The sequence below is a fragment of the Aythya ferina genome (assembly GCF_964211825.1).
Source record: "Aythya ferina genome assembly, chromosome: 14".
NCBI lineage: Eukaryota > Metazoa > Chordata > Aves > Anseriformes > Anatidae > Aythya > Aythya ferina.
In genome coordinates, this window is record NC_140312.1 from 8,525,797 (window position 1) to 8,550,154 (window position 24,358).

The following is a 24,358-nucleotide window of genomic DNA, read 5'->3' on the forward strand; positions in this document are numbered from 1 at the left end:
TCATGGGCATTAACTTGTAGTGCCACGTGTGTGATCCCTGTAATAATTTAATACCATCAGACTGCATTGCAACTTTAAATGGCCTTAATGGACCCTATAGTGTTTTTCAATTATAGATACTGGGAGAAGTCTAGTCAGCTCCCATTACTGATGCTAATTGTAAAATACTTGTATTTTATACACTGAGGGCACTAAAATTAGTGTTTTTAGTTAACATCCAAAACTGCACATCCAGGGTACCAGAGTACCAGTGCATTTTAAAGAGGCCTTTTTTTTTACAATGCTATTTCAATTGAGTACCAGAGTACCAGTGCATTTTAAAGAGGCTTTTTTTTTTTTTTTACAGTGCTATTTCAATTGCAGCACGGGGCAGAATATTGCGATGCTGAAAGGCACCTGATCTGCATATCACACTTGCAAGAAAGCCCCATTTCTTCCCAACTTGTTAACACAAATCTCCTCAAAGGCTTTATTTTGATAGTTCCTGAATGGTGTTGTCGTGCAGCTCAATTAGAGGCTGCAGAACCAGCAGCGAAGCACACTTCAGTGCCACCACTCCCCTGCACCCACCGCTTCCCACAGGATGAGCTCAGAGTGACCAGCTGCTTCCCCAAATTTAACACCAGGCACACAGAGGAAAGGCAGCCTGGGGGTACTGAGCTCCAGCAAGCCATCTCTGAGGATCAGCAGCTCTGCCTCTGCACTGAGGCCACAGCCATACCCACCACCACGCCAAGCATCCTGCATGCAATAAAACTTGCAGGGAACCAGCTCAAGTGAAACTCTTTAAGATATATGATGAGGATTAGCCATAAAACACTAATTAAGGATGTGCTGAAGAATTAACGGGAACCTATCAGGCTCTGCGTTTTATTTCCCCATCTAAAAGTGTTGCTGCTCTCCATGTAATGAAAGGAGAAGTTGACCAAATGGATTTGTTTTTTTTTTCTCCTTTTTTTTTTTTATTTTTATTATATTTTTTTCCTTAGCTTATTTTGTAAGGGCAGGTCATTAAAGAAGGAACACAGCCAGAAAAATCTCTTAGTGAAGGCTCATTACATTTTTCAAGCACAAATAAAGTGTCACTTTAAAAGGAAATCCAGTTACTCTGAAACATTTGTCGCTTTACTTCAGTGCGTGTGAAATGAATACAGGGCCCAATGCTGCCCTCGGCTTCTGTAATTTCCGAGCAGCTAGACGCACAGAGACAGCACTATGTAAAAATATGTACATTGTTTAATTTATTGCAGTACGTTACCATTTTTCTCATGAAAACAAACAAACAAAAAATTCTAGCAGCTGGTTCCAATACCGCCCACTTTGTTTAAATTTATAGCGAAAACCAGCAGCATCATTAAAAACAAACATATTGCTCTCCTCCAAGCATCCTATAGGCACAGCTCACAGGGAGATGTGTAACTATTGTAAGAGGTCCAGGAGCAACCGGCCAGCTTGGAGCTCAGATCTGAACCTCAAGCTAGGTTTTCCAGGACAGAAATAACTAAAATTTTATTCTTCAAAACAGTTTTCTGGAAAAGAATGTTTTGGACAGAAAAGAACATCTTGACAGAAAATTTTCCATTTGCTGAAATGTTCCAATTTTCAGCTGAAAACTAACAATGCATCCTGTAATTGGGTTTGGGAAGCCCATGCACTGAAGGGCTGCTGCCCACTGCCAGTCCCTGCCCCGCCAGCCCTCCTTCCCTACGGGGAGGATGAGAGGACAGGAGGACGGATGGAAGAGGGAGAGAAGGGAAGCAAATGAAAACAAACGTATTTTTTGCTTTCAGTTCCCTCCTCCCAACTGATAAATGATGTGAACATTTTCCAACGCTGTTTCGGTCGGGCTATTAATCAGATGTCTTTGAATGAGATAGATCCTCAGGCTCCTTCACGGAGGAAATAAACACGGTCTTTTCCTCATTCTTTCCTCACTGAAACTCCCTTCCACCGAATCAGTCTCCATGGACAGGAACCCTGGCAAAAGCAAAGAGAGGGCTCACAAAAAAATTGGGGGGAAGGGGGCAGAATCTTCCTACAGCTGCAAAAATACCCAAAAATACCCATCACTCTGCAGGGCCCTGCCTACAGTAAGGAGCCGCTCACACTGGGTGCCTCTGAGAGCTGTCTGCAGCCTCATTCTTCCAATAAACAGCATTTGAGATCAACCATCACCTGCCTGCTGGCCAACCCAGCAGCCAAAAAGCCAGAGCTATGTTTGCAGCCAAAGATTTCCTTCTTGTTTCCATTTTTTCTCATCGATTCTCAACCTGACACCTGACTGTCGGTATTCTGCAAGCAACCCTGAGAGGACTGACCAAGGGTTCAAAGGAAAACAAAAATAATTTAAATGCTTTCATGGGTATTCTGGCGAGGAAGTAGAATGGGGAAAAGCAAAAGGAAAAGCAAAAGTTTAAAGTTTAGTGCAGCTGGTACTTGGCTGTAATTAAAAACATTTTGGCAACAATTCATAGGATGGTCCCTTGGACTAATATTTATTTCCAGACAAGACAGGTGAAAAGGTTGAGCACCACTACTTAAAAAGGCAAAATAACATGCTGTGAGACCCACCAGCAATCACACCAAAAGTCTCAGTACCCACCGAGCACATAGAAGAAAGCTAAGCCTTTTTGCAGCTCTCACCTGCAAACATTTCCTTCAGCCTTAACTTTAGACAATGGAATACTGATCTCTCAGAACAACTGAGTGCACAGAAATGAAGCCTAAGGTTGAAGGAGAGCCTGTACATAAAGAATAGCAAAACTCAGTTTTTTTTTCTAAAAAAAAAAAAAAAAAAAAAAAATTGTAATGTGAGCTTCAAGTTCTACCTTTTCCTTTTTTTCTTTTTTTCTTTTTTTTTTTTTTTAATAATATAGGTACAAAGTACTTCAGAATTCAGGTGCAAAAAAAGCACTAAAGCTCAAACCATCTCAGAGGACAATGTCAAAACATGGTTCATATCTAACTCCAGGTGCTTTGCTCCTGTTTCTGAAGTTCTCTTTTTTAATTAATTAGTTCATGTATGAATTTATTCCCTCTTTTGCAGCCCTTCATTTATACTTAAAACAGTTGGGGGATTCATCTACAAAGCTTTTTTTTTTTTTCCAAATATCTGTGGGAAATAGTGGAATTCAGTTTTGCTATGCAGCCAGCATCACATGCTGCATGAAGTTAGCCATACCACCAGTACAAGAGACGTAACTTCGTATTATCCTGCTTCACATTTCTGCAGCTGCTTTGCTCCCAAGTTACAACACTAGTTTCCTCCCTGATATGCCGTCCTTTATTTATTACAGCATATTTACCCATGTGTTTTTTTTATTATTATTATTTTTTATTGTTGGCCTGGTTGTTACTTCTTCTTTAACCTTATTAACCCTTGCCAGTATTTGACAGCTTAACACCCTCCATTACTCCACAACATTTGCTATAAGAACTGACATGGAACTAATAGCAGCCTTTTTATATCCAATCTATGAGGTCACATGAAACTGCCCTCGTCTGAACCCTGCAAGATTTCCTATAGGAGGCTCTTCTTTTCCGTGGATTTTCTACTTAGTATGTCTTTACAGGTCTGTCTGAATGTAAAAAATGGAATCAGATTCCTGCTAACTTTCGTTACTGACAATGGATAGCTTAAAATAAGAGTAAGTTTTCCCTTTGCCAAAAACTGCCAGTAATGTGATTTGAACAACTTTGTGATATTCTTTTCAAGTATTACGTGCCACTTTTTAAAGGCACACCCACAGATCTCCCACTTAAAGGGGGCTTTGATTTTCCCAGCAAAGTGGTCATACCCATCCCCTGAACCTCAGCTCTAAGTAGGAAATTAAAGCAGCAGCACATAAGGTTGAGGCGTCTAGCTCAGTTGTTCAGCAGGTTGATTAAATGTAATGAATTTAGGTCTGGATCTTCAGGGGACACTCATCACACTGCACTGTGCAATACCAAGCTGTTGTTTATCCTCATTACTAGGTCTGTTGGAGTTTTCCCCCAGCCTGCATAGTTGGCTCTGCACTAAAATTCATGACAAGATTCTTCAGATGCAGGAGGATCCGTGTCATCAACACACCAGTGCAAAACAGCTCAAGCACTGCATGGAGCAACAGCAGCCAAGAAAGTTAAAACAAACTTCTGGGGCACTGTTGCTCTGAAAAGATGCAATGAGAACACCAGTTATTTCTCTAGTTTTCCTTCTAATGGGACCTAAATAGCGAGAAATGTGTTTTGGTTTTGTTTTTTTGATTTGTTTGTTTGTTTGTTGTTTTGTTTTTTAAGCATTTATCCTTAGCCAGTACAACAAATTAATTTTTACTAAAAGGAAAAGAAAAGAAAAGCACGATGAGATCTACATTGCTGAGCAAAGAAATACATGGAGGACAAATTGAAATTTAGGAGAATAAGTTTTAACAGCCTTTCTTGCAGATGTAATACCTGCTTACACTAGTCTCCAATTATCTATTTTAAATTGAAAAAAGAAAAAAAAAGTATTCTTTCCATGCAAATTCATCACCCTTATTATTGCTATTCTAAGTGCAGCAAAGACCCTGGGAACTAAATTCTTGAAACTTCTTTGGGGAATGGCTCTTAGTTCAGAAGTCCACCGTTTCCCCACCCAATTTCAATTTAATAGCATATAGAGTGATAAAGTGGGAAGAGACAGACATCTGGTAGAGCTAACTAGTCATTTGCTGGTTCTGTGAAAGTTTGTGCTTCCCAGTCAGTGTCACATATGAGAAATACAGATGGTCCCAAGATAGAAAAAAAGAAGTGTTGAAACATATACAAATGTTATGAGGACTTCAAGTGCAAAATGTTAACCAGCTGTGAATGTGACATCTCTAGTTTTACTAAATCTACTGAGATACATCATTACTGCACATGAAATCTATATATTTTCTGTACTGATGGCAATTTCCCTGTTTTCCATTTGTTTCTCGTTTGGGGCCAAAACCATCCAGATGAGAATATTAAAAAGATAAGAGTCCAAAACGAAAAAGCAAAGCGCTCTTCATTTCGAAGCGCTGTTTGTAACTGCCCCAAACATTTCCTGTGATACAAGCTATTTACTGGGGGGAGGACAGAAGTCACAAACATCTAGAGTTAAAAATATTATATAAACGTTAAAACAAAAAAAATCAAAAGGTTACTAATTCACACAAAGTCCTAAAGATTTAGAGTCATCCATTCTATATACAGTTCAGTAATGCATGGAATGCAATAAGACATTTAAACCACAACACAGCAGTGATCTTGCCCTGTTGCTGGCAGTATCAGTTGTTTCCCACACAAGGGCCTAAATCTGACCCTTTTATGAAAGTTTTACATTTGTAAAAATAGAACAGTTGGGAAATCTTGGGCACTTCTAGTTAAATTGCAAACAAAATAACCCTCTCTCTGCTGCTGCTTAAGCTTTGGATAATCATCGCATATCAAGACAATTACTTTTTCCCCTCATATGAGCTGTTTTGACAGAGCTTTTCAAATGTTATGTACAATGCAACCTAAAAGGAAAAGAAAATGTATGCTTCAGGATGCATTAAGGTGTACGAGGAGGAGGAGAGGCAGGGAAGCAGACAGCGTTCCCCTCCCTTCTCCGTGGACAAAAGCACCAAATTGCAACGCCTGACTTGGGCATCTCGCACCAGTGCGCAGCATCGCGACTGACACAGGGCAAAGAAATCACCCATGAAACAACACACAGATGCATTGCGACTTGTGAGGGGGAAAAGTGGCAGTCGCAAGGAGCTGGCCACATCCCCTGCATGCGTGGTCCGTTCCCCACCTCGCCCCATCCCATCCAGGGCCTCCTGGGAGAAGGGAGATGGAAAGGATCTCATGTCTGGCGGCGGCACGGGCAGGAGCTCTCGGCAGGAAGGTAGGAGGGCTGCTCTCAGCCTTCCACCCCTGCTCCTCTCCTGCTCAGCTGGAAGGAACCACTCCCTCCCCAGCAGCGGGTGGCACTGAGCAGGGAGCCACTTTGGGGTTTTTTCTCTGGTTTGTTTGTTTGGTTTTGCTAGGGGTGGAGCAGCACTGGAAGAAAGTCAGATTCCCTGTGCCCCTTCCTAAAATGTAACTGGGAGCAGGGATCAGCCTCTCTCACCCTGAACTGCCGGGAGGCTTTTCTTTTCTATTTTTATTTTTCCTTTTTATTTTTTTTCCACAGAGGGCAAAGAAGAAAAATAAAATAAAATAAAATAAAAAAAAAAAAAAAAAAGAGAGAGAGAGAGAGAGAGAGAGAGAGTCCCAGTTTTAATTGAACTTGTAAAATATTATACTTTTGGTGGAGTTTTAGTGGAGTTTTACACCCACCATGGACCAGCCTAGGTGACTGCAGACCACAGAGCCCTGACCCAGGACCAGGACATTGTGGCTTTGATGCAAGGGACAAGGAGAGTTCCCAGATGGCACAGGGCTGGGGCTTCAACTGCAATGCAAACCCCATTTCTGCAGGGAACAGAGCTGCCGGTTTGGGATCCTCTCATTAATGGATTGTTTGCCTGTTCTTATGGACTTTATTATGACATTAGCTTGCTTTAAAATGTTATTTGTATAATTAGCTTTCCAAATGAGACTGTTCAGCTAACATATTTCTTTCAACACCCACAGCAAAATTATCCTGAAATGACATCATAAACTTTTTTAGATCATTTTCCTAGTGATTTGTGCATCCGAGCCAGGAAGTTTTTACCTGAACAAACGGATGGTAGCACAGGAAGAGGTGAATTTGCCTTTTCCTATCAGTCACAGAAAGATGCATTTCTTAATCCTCTGTCATGTGGTAGGGCAGCATCCCAATGACACCAGTTAACAGCAGGAAAACACACTGGGATATCCCTTGAAGGAATAAACCCCTTTAATGCAAACTGGGTGCATAAACACATCTGTGTGCATGAAGTTTAACCAAAGGCCAACTTTGTGCAGGTTATTTCTGCACCTAACGACAGGAATGAATGCCTGCCACCTCTTGCAGCCACTTGGGAAGCAGCCAAATCCCTCTGCAAACTTCACCCACAGGCTCAGCTCCCACCAGGAGCTTCCAGCTGGGCTTAACATGGGGAATGACCCCTCTGAACCGAGCAGCCCAGGAGGAGGATGGCTGGGCTGCTGCTGAGCCCTTGTGGACACCCACTGAGGTGGGCTCCACTCTCTGAGCCCAAGGCAGAGCTCACAGCCAGACAGAGCCGCTTCCCAGCAGCACGCAGGCGCTCCAGCAGGCACATTATCCTCTGGAGGTTGGGATGGAAGCCAGCTCGGCCCTCCCCATGTGCCCGGGCTTCCCCACTGCCCCCTGCAGCATGCGTTACCCCAGGGATGGGCCAGGACACACTTCGAGCTCCCTGAGATGAGTTGGGGTCTGCAACGTGCTCGGTGCTGCTGCCACCGTTCGCTCAGGGCTCAGGAAGCTGGCCACCTGGGTAAACGTTAGAGGATCTTGTACATATTATATCCCCATTATTTTCTGACAGACTTTTCCTTCCATTATGCGATACAGGAAAAGAGGTTTAGTATTATAACACCGAGAACACGGGTTACAAGCTCCCGCTAACTACAAGCCCAGATCCTGGATACAGACACACATAGCTATCAACAAAACAAGGTAGCACTGAGATCACATTAGGTTTTTCCTTTACATTTCATTAAAAAGAAAAAAAAAAAAAAAAAGAAAAACACCAAAAAAAAAAAGCTTCACAAGCTTCACATAGCTTCCTCCTCTTGACCTAACACAAATTCCATCAAACTTCAAAAACAATACTTTGAGATGCTGGAGGATGCAGGCCGGAAACTGAGGAAAGACTTTACACAAAGTTAGGAAATCTTTTTTGGAGGGAATACTTCAAGCTACTGAACAATTTTATCTGGATGACTAGATCTCATGGTAAATGAGTATATAATTAAATTTAAGAGCTGCGCTATTGTCTTTGAGGTATATCAGCTCATCAACAAAAGAATGGCTGTTTAGCTATGCTAAAAGCAATATGTAAATACCATCCTCTGATAAATAATTGATTATTGCCTTAATGTTTGACAAAGCCATAAAATGCCCTGCAGATTATGTCCAAAACATTTTAAGGTGATGCGAAATCATTTTTATTGTAATGACAGTGAGCTGTCCATGGTTGACTGGTTTAAATTTTATCTTTTCATGTTAGGAAAGGTTTCTGTTTTCTTTGAGAATTTAATTATCAGAGGGTGTTTAATATGATGGGAAGATTTATGGCCTTCAGGAGCTATCCAAAAATAGTGCTATAAAAACGGACTGAGATCCCATCACAAGCAATGAAGCTGTTACACAGACTTGATGTTTGCAAGGAAAACTTTGTGTAAGAATACATTTCACCATTGCGCATAAAAGTTCCATTTGGAGGATTTTGAATTTTGACCCTAAGAGCTGACCTAAACTATGGGGCGAGAATTAAAAAAAAAAAAAAAAAAAAAAAAAAAAAAAGGAGAAAGGAAAAAGAGGCTAAGAGGCTTCATAAAAGAAAGCCAAGTTATGCTAGTACGGATGTGTTAGTGTTTGTTTTGGAAAATGCTCCTCACTATCAATAAATATTTCTTTTAACTTGTTGCCATTAAGATGCAGCGGGGATGAAGTTTTCCAGGAGGAGATAAAAAGAACAACAAAGATACTCTCCTATTGTGTAATAATCAGTTCACATTTCAATGAATAAGTAATATTTCTCACAAGCCAAAGTTAGATAGTGGATTTATTTAACCTCTGAGGGTCAGGTAATAAATACTAAGTGAATTATTCAGACCAATGGCTAATCAATACAATTCAGTGATATATTTTTTGTGTTTCATAAAAGGTTGTACACTAAAGGCAGTGAGCAATTATGGAAATTGGGCCCGAGCGGCACTCAATTCTTCTCTTACTTGAAACCCCAGCACCACTACCTTGACAGCAAATCGATTAGTGTGCTAGTGAAGCAGCTCAGCAACCTCTGACCCCTTCCAGCTCTGTCCAACAGCCTGGAGAGTATTTTATATTTATTTTATTGAATTAACCCCCTCTTGCCTGCACAGTGTTTTACACATACGGTTACACCACAAGAGGAAAATGACAGGCGTCTCTCATTTAAATGCTTCTCTGTAGGTTGGAGCAAGGCAAACCAAACAGACGCCTTTGTTCCAGCTTCAAAAATGCAGATTTTGCCACAGCATAGGGTTTTCAAGTCCATCCCAAAACTAACATAATTAACTGGATGCAAAGAAGTGTAGCACAGACATTCAATCATTCCCATTCATGCCAGCCCTTGTGCACAGCTACCAACTTCATAAAATGCTGGAGTCACTGTTTTGCCCCCAAAATAAAAGCTCCTCAATAAAAGTGAGTTAATATTGCTATAGGTACAATATCCTGTTTTACACAGTGTAAGGGAGAACACTAGAGATTAACGACATTTTCCACCAGGAAATTAAAACTAACATAAAGCCACATAAAGCACTTTTTTCGTATATTTAACTCTCTAGGCACTGCGCCTGCATCCTTTGCCCACCCAAATCCTGTCTGGTCCCAGTGGTAATTTGCAGATAAGCAAGGCAATGCAAAAGAAGGCAATTTTAGGTCCAAGATCTGAGGGTTTTCATTTGGAAAGCACTGTGCAGGGTGTTTGCCAGTGCCATGTACCAGAAGCCCTTGCCTAGCCATCGCCACCAAGGTGTCACCTCCCTTTAGCTTTCTGTCCAGACTTCCAGGTGGAAATGGGAGCACAGAGAGCAGCCCTGCAAAGAAAAGCATCTTCCTTGCCCAGCAAGCATCTGCCTCATGTCTCCTTCTTATATATGACCAACTGAAAATGATGTACCATCTCTATTTCCAAAAAAAAGTAGCAGAAACACACAGAAAACATGCTGAAACTAGTGCCGTCCTACCCAGCCTCAAGCACGCGAATAAGAACCTGACTTTTTGTGTCCTTAGCTGGAAACATAAGTGCTGCAAGCCCTCAAAAGGGCTCTGGATAAGACATCCCTCCGAAGTCCAAGTCTGTTTACCTTCTCAAGTGTATCGATAGGAATAAGCTGGAGTTGTAGCTATTCAAATGCTCTCCATATCACAACAGAAAAAAATCCCCCATTTCTAGGGAATTTATTCACAATGTACACTGGAATAGCTGAGAGAAAGCTAAGATACCCAAGCCCTTAAATCAGGTTTCATTAGTGCTCCGATAACCAAAAGATCTAACTCACAGGTAAATGCTCCAAAACTTGCCAGTATTACATCCCATCTGTATTATGAACTCTAAGCTGAAACATATAACAGTAAACTATATGCAAATAACAGAACGAGAGATCTCAGGGGCAGAAATCAAACTCCAAAATAAAGAGTGAAGACATGATGCTGATCTCATTGAGGCTAAGAGGAACCAGATAAGATTTCAAATGCAACCAGCCTGTGCCACTCCAAACAATGATAATCAAAGCAAAAATGGCATTTAGTAAGAGTCCAGAAGCTCGTGTGTTCTGTCTACAGGTCAGATTCTGTCACTTCAAGGCTGAATAAAGACTTTGTGCATAGCAAGATACATCACTTTTAATAAGACCATTCACGGAAGAAGGTACCACTCAAAGTTCACCACATCTGACTGTGAGCAGATATCCAGCATCATCTCGAGCAGTGTGTTTTATGAAACCCATATATGCTTTCGTATAACACTGCATTGAGTTCTGAATTATTCTTTTCGTCTCTTTTGCTCTCAGAATCCATACAAAAGTGATTACTTCAGTCATTTTTCAATATTACTTTCATTCCTGGAAAATGCATTTTCAAAAGTTATTTATTTTTCACAGCATGTCATGTTGTTATATTATACTAGTTAAAATAAAACCACTGTAGACTTCGGCTTGCATTTATGTTTCTCTTTCAATGGTGTGATGTAGGATTTTCAGTTTTTATGCTGAATGTATTCTACATATTACATTATCAATCCTTTATCTTAGGTTCGGTGTAGATTTAAAAAACAAGCTGTTAAATCAAGTTACTAAAGTAATTGAGCTATAAAACTGCCTTCTTATTTATAATCACTATTTCCCTCCGAAAAGGAGTTTTTAAAGATCAGCTGTGGTTTCTGTTATGCAATTTTTTACACAACTTTATGCCACTGCTTCCACTTAAAACCCAATTAAAATGCTGAAGCAGATGTATGGCTCCTATGCAGGCAGTGGACAGGCTCTATCGGCACACCAGGGACTGCGGCCTGGGGTCCCTGCCCTACATCCTCACCCCAGGGCAGTTGGCCTTGATGCTCCACCACAGTTCCCAAACCTGAGCACCTCTGTCCCCCACCAGCCTGACCACCACAATGAGAAGCTGCGCTGGGACCTCCTCACCTGTGTCCATCTCCAGCATTCCCACAGCCAGGTGTATGTCTGACTGGGAAAGTGTCTGGAATGTAATTTATTTGGAGGGTCTTTGCTTGCTGTAGCTGACATGTGATAGTAAGCTCCCAGTCCCTTCTGGCTGGTGACTTCTTTACAACCAACTCCACCAAACATCATGAAAATGACTGTCCAGATCTTTGCCCCCCCCCAAAAAAATAAAAAATAAAAATTAAAAACCTATAGTCCTCTGGCTCCATGGAGTGCTACCTAAGCAAAGCACAATGGCACTGCAGCCCCACCACTGATTTTCCATGGGGGCACAGCCAGAGCTGGGGACGCCTTCCCCCATGTGAGTGCTGCCGCCTGTAAAACCAGAACCGGGTGAAAATCCCATGCCCTCGGGGCCGGGATTGCTTCAGGAGCAAGATGCTCGATTTTCTTCAGGACACTTGATCCTCTAGAAAATCCTGCTTTCATTCCGGCAGGGTTGAATTAGAGACAGGGGAGAAAAAAAATAAAAAGGAAAAGCTTAAATATTTAATAAACAGTTCCACAAAAACTCTGAGTGCAGCTCTGAAATTACTATCTGCTCTACACCCACAGAGGTGGCCAGGAAAATGGCTGAGGTCCAGATTACAGGGGACTTTTTTTCTGAAATAGCGCTGGCAGAGGCCTATCAGGAAATCTTTCAGAATTGCTTTAATCTTTCATTTTAGTTTGGTCTCTGGCCACACAAGTGTGTCCAGCCCTCAGAGACCCTGGAGGTCACTATCTGCGAGTGTTTAAAAACAGGAAAGCCATTACAGAAAAATCAGAAGAGCAAGGGGAAAAAAAAAAAAAAAAAGTACTCGCTGTAAATATGTACATTTTTAATACAACACAATGGTGGTTACATTTTTCATTCTGCTATTGCTTTTAACTAAAAAGGAAGGGAACCTGGAATGTTATAAACACCTCTGAGTTTTTAGCTCTCTGCCAAAGAATTTATCCATTAAACGCAACATGAACTATAAATCTGAATTTCAGATCCTTCTCACAGCATATGAATCTATTCTCCCCTTTGATATGCATGTGAAGTTCTCATTGACACTAATGGGAGTTACACGTGCTTATTACGGGATAACTAGACCTCTCAGTGTGAATATATACCTCTAGACAGACAGCTCTGCTCAAGTTTAAAAAAAAAAAAAAGAAAGAAAGAAAAAAAAAAAAAAAAAAAAAAAAAAGAAGAAGAAGATACCAGTGGGGGGAAAAATCCATTACGGGTGTTTTGAAAACAAAAGTACCACTCTGTGCATTTTTGATCAGCAGGCAGCTTTGAGAAAACAGACATCTACAGAAACACACATAGGTATGCGGTTGCATACACGTACCTCGTCCTCCCAGCACACAGGGATGCATTTGGAGACGTTCACAAGCACACGTGGACCCGTGAGGAAGGGAGAAAGGCTTCGCTCTGACCTGGCAAGGCTCGTGCTCACTGCCAGTCCCAACCCTCTCAAACCAGCCCAGCCCCGTGATTTTGGCCAGACCAGCCCATTGCCACCAGTGGAGGGGTGGCACAGGGCTGTGGGAGGGCTGGGAGCCCTGGGTCTCGCCTATGGGATGGGCATAAGGTAGCCACTGCTGATGGGGCAGGGAGCACTGCTATCAGCAGTTATGTCTTTTATGGGAACGCTTCCTTAGATGCGTATTTATTTTTCAGCTTGCTGGCTAGAGGTGCTCCCAGGGACGGCAAATAGAGAGGGAGAGTCATGTTAAATTCATAAACACATGCTGTAGAAAGTAAGCGAGCGTAGAAGGATAACATACGAGTGCATACACACCATGCCCGTGTTTTATAGCACAAACGGGTGTGTGTACCTGCACACGTCTGTCCGTGAAACATGTGTGCAATAAACTTGAACAGTAATAGAATATTGGCACTTAATGTCAAATTTATAAATTGACCTACCAGACCAGATATACTCGGTATTTTATTTTTTTATCAAGACCCTTTACTGGAAATATTAGTAAAGGGTCAATTCCCTTCTGTGCCCCATGTGACACTTTTGAATAACTGTGCTATGCACAACGCCTTAGGAAGACTTATAGGACTGTCACAATATTTAACTACTCATTTTTGCTTGCATGATTGTGGTTGATATGACCACAGAATACTGATCTATCCAAAAGAGAAAAATTATAGAGTGGAACAGTGGGATTTATGAATGAGATATCTTTGGCTGCAAAGCATTCCCATTTATAGCACTCAGCCACCACAAAACTGCTGTGTAATTGGAAGAGAAATTTTTCCCATGTACTGAAGCTACAGTCAAACTGCCAAACAATAAGAGACAGCCTCGTCTGAATTGGAGGAGTCACATACCTGATTTTTCTCCCACTCATTTAGAACCAGACCTTATTTCCCATCTCCTCCCCTCTTATGCTATGACTGGGGGTAGGAAGGCTGCATTTTGCGAGTGCCAGAGCCGAAAGCTGATTCCATTTAAGCATCTTCTCAGAATAAATGTGTGGACAAATCAGTAGGACTAGTCAGAGCTGCCAATTTTAACTTCCTGAGTATCTGCATGCGAAAACTGTTATTTTCCCAAGAAGGCACATGGGCTATTGTTATGATTATTTATTTCTGCTATAACAGGCCAAGGAAGCCACCGCAAGGGCCCTGTAATGTGAGAGGACACACACGGCAACGCTGCCCCAGGGCACTGGGGAGGCGGAGGAACGCCCCTAAGGACAGATGGACACCCCCAAGGACAGATGGATGCTCCCAAGAGCAGACAGACTGACGCTCACCCACCCACTGCCTTCACACGAAGGAGCCGGGTGAGTCCCGCTGTGCTCTTGCAGCTTACTGCAAGCCCAGGGCTCCTGCTTGCCGGCCCACTGGGGTACAGTGGGTACATTACTGGCTAGTAATGTGGCCCCAGAGCCTGGATGGACACATGGACACACACGTATGAGATGCTTTGCCACCTCCCCGTGGTGCCACCTCTGTCCTCCCCATCTCTGCTGCCCAGCCAGGCTCTGCAGGGTCACCGCAGGGCCCCTGCCGGCACCACAACAGCCACTTGACGGCATCACGGCCACGTCTGTTTTCAGGAGCAGCAAGATCTTGGGCAGCCCTCTCTATGAACGGGGCGGAAAGCGGCACAGAGTGAAATCTCATCATGAGCTCCTGCCGGGAAGCACGTGGCAAGCGCCGCGGAGCAGCCCCGCAGCCTTACACCCCTATCAGAAAGCAGAAGTCAGGAAGCAGGTTTACTTGCACCGTTATGGTGTGATTGCTTCTGGAAACACCTTCCTGTCAAGGTCCCTGCGACCTCATCCCCAGCACACGCTGCTCCACACAGCCACCAGATCACAGCGCCACAGGAGGCAGCGTGGCCGTGGCACTGCTCCCTAGCAAGTGACACAAATGCTCAATTAAGTGACTGCAGCGCTGCAGGGGAGCAAACACCTCCCTGGAGAAGTCCAGGTGGGGTCTCTCCAGCAGGAAGGCCTTTAAGCTGCACCCCTAGGTGAGAGGGGTGATGGTCACCGCTTCTGCTCTCCAACCGGCTCCTTCGGGGGGCTTGCTGGCTTTGGGAGGCAATTTGCAAAATATGGACCATGGGAATGAAATCTCCTCTCCAGAGCTCAGGACTCCACACAAAACTCAGGTCTGGGCACCCAAATAAATCAAGCACCCCAATCACAAGCTTCTCTGCAAATGCTGGACAACATTGTCTGCAGATGAGCAATGAGAAGGCTCAGGACAGTTCTTCTCCCTACCCATCGATATGTTGTCTCAGTTCACATTTTCTCTTTTCACCTCATCCACAAAGAAAAATCAAAATACCTGAGAACAAATGTAACATAACTTTATGTTTTAAAGGGTTTCATAGTTTGTCAAGAGTTCTCCATTTCAAATCCCCTTTTCAAATCCATTTCAAATTCCCTTTTAACAACGGGATTTCATCTATTTTTGCATTTGAACTGTGGCGATTAACAACAAGCAGCAGAAAATTAATATGTTAAATTCAAAGCCATAAAAAACATAGATAATCTCATTGCCTGGTGAGAATCCCAGGAATCTCTGAGTTTCCAGGAACAAAAGCTGCAGCTCACTCAGACTTAGGTCTTAGCGGAATTAAAGTTGCTCAACAGTAAGCACTGACTGTGGGTATTTTTACTAACCTACAATGCAGAACTTGGCTAATAGTTAAATAAATAAATAAGCCTTATTTATATTAAACAAAAAAAAAAATTTAGAGAGAGGTCACATGTCACAGGAAGTAATGAATGCTTTGGATTCAGAACCACATCTGAAAACCTCTTCAAGGTCCCCAGAGAGATTCACAGGACGCTTTTCTGAGTCCCTTCCGCCAGCCAGTCAAATTATAAATGCAAACAGTGACTTTGGCTTTTCTGCTAAACCGTGCTGCTTCTATCGGCCTGTCCTCCTGGTCTGTGCACCCTCTGCTCTGCTGCCTGGTGTGCGGACACCTCGGGAGTCCTCCTTTTGCTGTGCTTCTCCATAGCACACCTTGCACATCGACATCCGTGTGGGCAAAGGTACAAAAAAGTATTTCCCTCTCCTGCTCAGTGGCACATGCTCATAGTGCAACAGAGCTCCAAGGCCTTACCAAGATCCTCTTGATGTAAAAAGAGGATTTTCCTCCACGTAATGACACAATAAGCATACCTCCTTGATGGAAATACATGGGCAAGGTGGAGGGACAAGGACCTGAAGGAGCTGAGATGCTGACAGAAGTGATCCCAACTACTTATTTGGAGGGGAAAAAAAAAAAATGCAAGTAACAAGTCTCTGGAATTCCCTTCTCTGAAAACTCCCTTTTCTTTGGGTCTCTACCACAGTGCCCCATGGGTCCAGAAGGTTTGTAGGGGGAAAAGGCAGAGAGGGGGGCCCCCGATTCCTCTTCTCACAGCAGCAAGCTCAGGGCACATTCCTGCTTTGGGTGGAGAGGACTGGAACTGGGGACTAACCACTGACAGGAGCAGGGAATCCCCTAGTCCCTGGGCAGGAGGAGCACATGAAGCATGTCAGGGGCACGAGTGTCCCTCGCACATGCTATGCCCAAACAGAAATCCACAAACACAACACTCAATCAGCCTCCAGATAATTGATATTATCACTGGATCAGCCTCATAGCTCCTGCTTTGAGCTCAGCCCTGCCATCCACAGCAGCCAGGCACAAAGCTGACAGCCAAAGCAATAACATTCACCAATTTCCATATGTATCCCTTGAATGCCCTATTGATGTCCCTGTGAGAAAGGACTCAGTAAAACACTGCAAATTAACGACATAAGAAACAAAATACATTCTACATCGCATGGTTTAAACAAAAAATAGCCTCAGACAGGGAGACATGAAGCAACAATATAAAGGCAGAATGAAACATTTTGATCTGCTGAACGCCTTTATAAATATTTGAGTATCATTTATTTATGTTTTCCTTCTTTTCATTGTAAAGCAAGGTTTTCTGACAAAAGCCCTCGTTTGGAGAACACTGTGCTTTATTATTTAACTTCCTAAAAGCAACATCAAAGGCTTGAGTTTAAAGCTTTAAAACAAATGAACTATTTGCAATATTTTAAAGATTTAGAGATGAGAAGAGCTGGAGTTCTCCACTGCTCAGATCTAAAGGCCTCTGCGGTCTGTGCTGGATGGGAAGACACAACAGCCCTGCCAAATGCCGGGGAACAAAATCCCTGAGATCCTTTCACAAGCACCAGCTGTACCATGTGCCCGGAGCTGCCAAGATGCTTCAAGTGCAGCCGTTCTCCTTCAAACCATGGCATTTCACCGCTCTGCTGCAATCACCCCACTCCCCTCTTCCAGCCCACCATCACTGATGGGAACCACGTGCGGGTACTGGGAGTCACCTGAGCCACCAGCAGTGGTCCCCAGCAAGGATGCTTCACATCCCTTGCATTGCTCACACCCTGATTGCTTCCTGTCCTGGCACTGCTGTCCTTCAGACTGAACCATCCTGCCAGAAAAAAACTGGCCTGTGCCAGGTCTGGCACCTGTACACATCATGGGAACATGTGGGCATTACTGGCATTTACACAATGGATAATACAACAAATTGCTCCTGGTTTTCAAGGTGTCAAGACAAAGTCTGGAAGCTCTGCTTGAGGAGCCTCAAATGCCACCCTGATGGAGCCAATCCATAAGACAAGGGATAAGACAAAAAAAAATACGCCATGCCTCTAACATTCAACCAGCTCAAGAAACCTTTCTCCATGAGAGCCCTGATAGCCTCAGGGGGACTGCACCCAGGAGACAGCCATGCTGGAGCCCAGGGCTTTCATCCCCTCACACCTACCGCAGCTCCATCCATTTGAGGCCATTTCTCCAGCATCTGGACTCAGCATCACTTGTCAGAGGTCACAGCTAATAAAATGGCAAGAAGCAGAATTTGTTCTTTGGTAGCACTTTGGACCACAGCTACAGCGAGTGTAAATCTGCACAGCTCCACCAGTTTCAATTTTATATATAATACGAAAAAAAATAAACCACTTTCATTAGGTGTTATGCTGTTTTCAAGAAAATCCCCAAATTAATTTATTCTGGGAAAAATCTTTTTAAGAGAATATTAATTTTCAACCCTATGCCAAGACTATTTCCTTACCAGTTTGCACTGAGACAACCTACTTTAGGTTCTACAAAATTAACCCCACACACAAACACAGTTATGGGTATATTAAATTCCACCTAAACTGGCTGAAATTATGCAGGCACCTTTAAAAAAAAAAAAAAAACAGTTTGTGTTTTAAAGCAGAATGGACTCAGCCATCCATTAAATATGACAAGGTCTGCATTTTATTTAGACATTGCCATTAATAATGAAATGATGTATGATTTCCATTCCTGCAGTTCTTCCTTCCCTACACAATCAATTATGCATTTAAGAAAATATTTACTTGATATAGAACTATTCTAATTAAGCATTACTGGTACACTAATGTGAGTTTGAGCAAATCAAGAGATGATCTCCAAGACGCACGAAAGAATAAGATACTCCAAAGAAGCATTAATTCCTGTCTGGCAGGAAAAAGAAATCCTTACAAGTTGGAGCCACACAAGGTTCAGTGCAGCGCTGCAGATACAACCATCTTTTGATGTAAGGAGGCAAATCCTGCTCGTGAGAGGCTCCTTGGGGCTACTCACGTTGCTAAAGCAAATAGAATTTGACCCAAGAAAAATCCCACGTGAAACTACGTGGATATGCATGCTGACAAGGAGAGGAAAGCTCTTTCCAAAGCCTCAGATATTTCCAGGTTGCTCCAGAGTGAAGAAAGAGATCCCAAAAGCCAATTTAAGAGCAGTGAGATCATTGCTAACGTGGGGCTGTGAGCTGCAGCCTGGAGCTGCCTTTCACCCCCAGGGTGGCTGTCAGGGACACCTCTCAAATTCCTCTCCCAAATACAAAAGTAACCAGCTGATTCCTGGTTCATTGATGCACTGTGGTCTTATTGTTGGTGAGGAAAACACCAAGGGCAGCCCAGCAGTGCAGATGGCCCAACTGTGCCCCAAATTCCAAGCATGAGCAGCAAGCCCACGGCATTTCCAGCTCCAATCTGTTCCACAGGGTTCACCAGAGGCCCCAGAAAGCAGAGCTCAAATCACAGCAGATTTGGGAAAACCTCTCTGCTCCAGCACCTTGCCCAGCCATAAGCCTGCGGGGCCTAATCCTGGATCAGCAAGGTGGCAGCCGAGGTACGAAGAGAAATGGAGAGAAAGTGGCTGGGGGCCAGAAAGCGGCAGCCAAGGAGATAGCAATTAGGATGCAGGAGCAGCCAGAGATATGGCATCACTGGAGATTTACTGTGCGTACACACCTCCCTCTCTGCTCCCAATGTACTCGCTCTTTCTTGCTGTCCATATACATCCAGTAAATCTTCAGTGACTCCTTATCTCCCAGTCTGCTTCTCGATCCTAATTGCTATCTATCTCTGTCTGTCTGCCTGCCACTGCCAGGGCTCCCACCCCCAGCAGCCTCCCGGGCTCTGCCTCCCCTCCTCTTCCTCCGCCTGCACGTGGCACTCGGCCGGGCAGTGCTGTGCTGAGCCCCAGTGGGTTACAGGTGTGCCGGGACACTGGGCATGGGTCACGACACAAAACTCCCCCAAAGGCATCCACCCAAGCCGCCTCCTCCTCTGGAGGAAGAAGCTTTCCTGAAGCTAACACAAAAGGTAGAGCCTCAGCCAAAATTCCCCCTTCTCAACTCAACGCTATGCCCCAAGAGACACAAGGAAACGTTCTGCTCTCAGCAGCATGACGACACCCGACCTGGTCAAAACAGGGCTCCTGGGGCTGCAGCACAGGGGGACAAGGCTGTGCGGAGGAGACAGGGCTCTGCTGTTGCCTGGCCTCTCCCCGTGTCCCAGTGCCACCCCAGCAAACTGCCCCTGTCCCCTGAGCCCACTCTGCCAGGTGAGGGGTGCCTTCCACGAGGCTCAGCATGCCGCTCGCTGTATTTCATTTTTATTTACTACTATTCTTCACTACCATTTATTTATTCAATCCTATTTTTATTTCACTTTGAACATGGCCAGCTGTGTCATCTTGGTTTTGCTGAAAATGTAAACAAAAAGCTGCATTCAAATGCAGCCTTTCATTGCCTGAATACATTTCCCATCCAACACAGTTCCAGTGCTCCCACCCTGAAATTAAAACTTAAAAAAAAAGAAAGGCAACATCATCACTGTACATTCCCCCCTGACGCTTTCTTTATGCACGCTATTTATTCTTTTCGAAAAACAAACATATCAAGAGTTTTAATAGCTCAGTTTGCTCTCCGCAAAGCAGGAGAAAAGAAATAAATGTAAATAAAGCTAATTTTATATTCCATACGGTAACAAACCTGAATGCCTCTGCTTTTCCCTAGCAAAATATCATGCCTGGTTTTACAGTCTGTGACACATAATTGGTCACCAATTATTTTTTTTTAAGTACTGACTTCAGTTTTTGTCCGATGAAATGTAAAACTTTAGTGATCTCTAACCCTGAGGCTTTTTGGTTTGGCTTAACAGTAATTATATGGATGTTGAGAAAGGGAAAAAGTGTTATACGTTCCTTACACTTAGCATTTTTCCATGCTTCTCAGCTTCTAACAGAGCAGGAGTATTTTCTCTTTCACAGAGATGACGATCCAAGAGGAAGATACAGAACATACTGTGCAGAAGAAAACACCCTCAAAGAATGCCATAAACCGCAGTGCCAAAGCAGCATTTTTAATTCTGTCTTTGGCTTTTAGCAAGGGAACAATTAGAGAAAGGGAGAGAGTGAGAGGAGAGAGAAGATGAGGAAAGAAGAAATGAGAAAGGAGAGAAAAAGAAAAGAGAAAAGGAATGATGAGAGGGTGAGAAAGAATGAAAGAAACGAGAGGAAGAAAGAAAAGAGAGAAAGAAGATATTGGAAGAGGTCGTGATGCACAAGTGCCCGCGGCGCAGCTCGTTGCGACGCTGCCCACGCGGTCGCTGCCTCCCCAAGCCACGCGCCGGCAGCGAGCGCATCCCCAGCTGCAGGCAGGGCCAGCTCTCCACACACGCACGGCTTCTGTTTCTGCTTTTGCTGGCGACAATCTGGAGCCAGCGCTTTTCCGTTCAGGAGGAGCTCTGCTACGTGTCGCTAACAACACCACCCCCAGCGCCTGCCCCTCGCCCCGTGCCCTCCTGCCCGCGGTAAGCACAGCCCCACGGCCGGGATTTATAGCGAGGAGACAGCGATCTGAGCCTTAATTCATGGCTACCTACAATGCCACTACTGAGAAGAGAGAGGGGGGGAAAAAACCCAGCAGCGTGTTCCCAGGGCTGCTGCCATTCTCCTAAAATCTTCACCCGCTCCCTCCACGTCGCGCACCGATGGCTTTGCGCACACAGCGGGAACTTAGAACAGAGCGCGCTCCCAAATTAGCTCTGCCATAAATCTTTTAGGCGCTTAAATAAATAAATAAATAAATACCATCGCTCCCTTTTGCCCTCTGTTGTTGTTTTTTTTTTCCTCTCTAACTTGCTGCTCTCTTCACCAGCTTCGAGCCGTTGGACTTTCCTGACAGTGGTAACAGGAGACCCGCTGATAATTTTTTTATATATTTTTTTGATTTTTCTCAGCAGCAACATGCTGCTTTCAAACTTTTCACAGGGCTTTGGGTTTGTTTGTTTCCTCGCTTTCAAATGACATTATGATTTTAATCAAAACAGACTGGTTTTTGGAGAAGGCCAGCACGGGCTGGGAGGCAGATTGCTCGGGCGGTTTATAGCAGTTCAGAAGGAGGTTTTGTAAACACACGCAGCTCAGAGGTAGAAAAGCAAATACGGTGGGTGAAATCTTGGCCTCCACCGAAGGCAATGGCACAGCTCAGCGAGGCCACTAGTTTCACATCCACACAGAACTTTTCCTCCAGCAAACACAAAGCTGACAGAGACGCAGGTAACAGAAAACAGCTCCAAATCGGTATTATTGTTGTCTAAACAGCTTGGTGCTGTCAGGGGCTGGGGAGAGTGGCAGAAACGTAAGCGTTGAGTGCGTATGGGGAGCAAACACCCAGAATAGCTTTCAGGCTAATGGAGAGCTGCTGCTGCTGCCATCTGCCCCAGGCACGGGACAACACTGTGGCCCCTGAGCCCCCGACCTCAGGCATCGCCCCTGGTGCAAACCACGCATCCTGCAGGGCTCCTGCACACCAAAATCTCAGAGGGGCTGAACACAAGGGTTAAGTGTCCTGTAATCCCAGGCAGTTCACTTGTGAAGCCTGGGGAAAAAAGAAAAAAAAAAAAAAAAAAAAGAAAAAAGAACATAGGGGAGAACTCCATGAGGGGTGGGAGGCTGCATAACTGGGGAAATAAGCCAGAAAAGTTCACCCAGAGTCAGCGTTAGCCAAATGAGGGCACCTGAACGTGTCAGAGCTCCTCAGGCTTTTCCTTCCGGCACTGAAAGCTGGCTGGCCATAGCCCACAGGTCATTACAGGAGCAGGGACCCAAGGCACAGCAATGCTGCACGCTGGTGCTCACCCAGCGCAGCTGCAGCACCCTGGGGTGCTGCTCGTGCAGGTGCGAGGCCCGGAGCAGCTGCAGCAAGGAGCTGCCATGCCCCTCAGAGAGACGCCTGAGTGACAAAGATAAGGTTCTCCCAGGAGGAAGGAGGGCACTTTCTTATTAAAAAGTAGACTTTAAAGTCCCTCTGCCTGGGATAAGCCTGTCCCGTTTAGTTTCTATGCCACCTAAGTGCATAAAAACACACTAAAGAACTGATGCTGTTGGTAAAAAGAGGGTCAAACCATGAACCCCAAAAGACCTCAGTGCATAAACAACTCACCCAGCTGTGAAGGGCTCCCAAGGCTGCCCCTAGGTCTATGTCAAGTCCAGGGTGAGAAGAAAGGTGAGGCCAGAACTGCCAAAAAGTGCATGGTGGATCCTGCCAGTGCTTCCATGACGCAGGGCGGGCACAGGGAGCTCCAGCCCTCGCATCGCTGCTCTCTCAACTCTTTCTGCTGGCCCTTACGAGCTAAACGAGCTGAGCCCTGAGCCTTTCACCAAGCACACAGCTGCTCAGAGCCCAGGTGTGGGTGCCCAGCCCTTGGTGCTGCTGGCAGGGGGTGTCTCAGAGCCAGGGAGATCCCTCCAGACAGGGCCAGCCACAGCACAACAGTTTTTGGCATCAGCACCATACCCCATCTACATTTGTCCCCTCCTTACTACAGCATGGGAGCATCAGATTTAAAAAAAAAAAAAAAATCAAAGGGAAAACATTAATAAATAATAATCAAGATCATCTGCAGTTTTAATGATAAGCTATTTAATGAATTATAAAGTACCTATAACTCAAAGTATGAGACTGTACATTGTCAAAACTGGCATTAAAGTGTATGGAGATAATTAAGCAATAATGACCTCCACAGAGGGCTTTTCCTGGGAATTAATGACCAGTCGGGAGGAGCTGATGGCTGAAGGCACAAGCAAGGGCCATTAACCCCAGCTGGTCATTAATACTCAGGAAATACCCCACGCTAAGGTTGTTATTGTGAGTATATGATAAAATAAAGGGGGAGCGATTATAAATGCCTGAATTTGGGGGCTGCTCGGTTAGGTGATGGTTTGGGGGTACTCAGCTTCATGCCCGCTGGGTCAGCCACCCCTGGTGCCCCCACGCCAGCAGCACTTTGGGGTGCATCTCCCAAACCAGCCCACTCTGGACCCTCTGGCACCAGCACTGGGGGTCTCCACCAGCACAGAGCCCACAAGGCATCTTTGTGACCAGGGTAAAGGCAAAACATCCCAAGGGCAAGGCAAAAACAGAGGTTTAGTTTCAAATCCTATTTTGGATTTGCAATCCTCATAGTATAGCAGCACCAGAGCCAGAGTCTCAGGCTCATCATTAAGCAACACCAGCCAGTCTTTAGGGGTATCACAACCAGCCCCAGCCTCTGACCCGGCCCCAAGTCACCCACTGCTTGCAGTGGGAGCCCCCAGGCTCAACCCAAAAGCCTAGGCACAGAATAGCCTCTTTTCAGCCCAAACCTGCAGGCACCTCTCCCCAGCCTCACAATGATGTCAGAGGGACTTGGAGGAGCAGGATTGTCACCTTCTGGTGGACAGAACAGCTAATGCCAAAATGCCTCTATGCTGGAGCACAGCTGCTTTTCTCCAGGGTTGTTTTAAATGAACCCATGGGCAGCGAAGGAACTTGAGTCCCCCACTGTAGGCCCTGCGGACATTTATTTACCCCAGTGCCGTCTTCCTGCACTGGAAATGCTTAAATGGGCTTGGAGGTGGCAGTTGTGTGAGGCTTTGCCCTGCAGGATCACAGCATATGTACGTTTTCACCTACACAAACAAATCCACAACGGTTGTAAACATTCCCAAATTATTGTCTGTAGCAGCCAGAGCTGGTTGCACTGTCTGTGAGAGCACAGCGGCGATGCTTGTTGGCAAAATAAAGGATCCCTTTAAGTTTCCTGCAATCTGGAAAGCAACCCAGCTCAGCTCCTCTGTTGCAGCATCTCTCCTGAGCTGTTTAC

General features: G+C 44.6%; 1 protein-coding gene and 1 long non-coding RNA gene across 15 annotated transcripts in view; both read right to left on the reverse strand.

The window, feature by feature from the left end:
* The window catches only part of EBF1 (EBF transcription factor 1), a gene marked incomplete at its 5' end in the record, with an annotated part of 274,881 nt that overhangs the window by 217,983 nt on the left and 32,540 nt on the right, over positions 1 to 24,358 (reverse strand). The window lies entirely within an intron of this gene.
* On the reverse strand, positions 1,225 to 22,927 carry LOC311444729. Its single transcript, XR_014698023.1, has 3 exons — positions 22,657 to 22,927; positions 21,303 to 22,092; positions 1,225 to 1,977 (listed from the first exon to the last, which is right to left on the reverse strand). It is a non-coding gene; the product is annotated as an uncharacterized lncRNA (long non-coding RNA).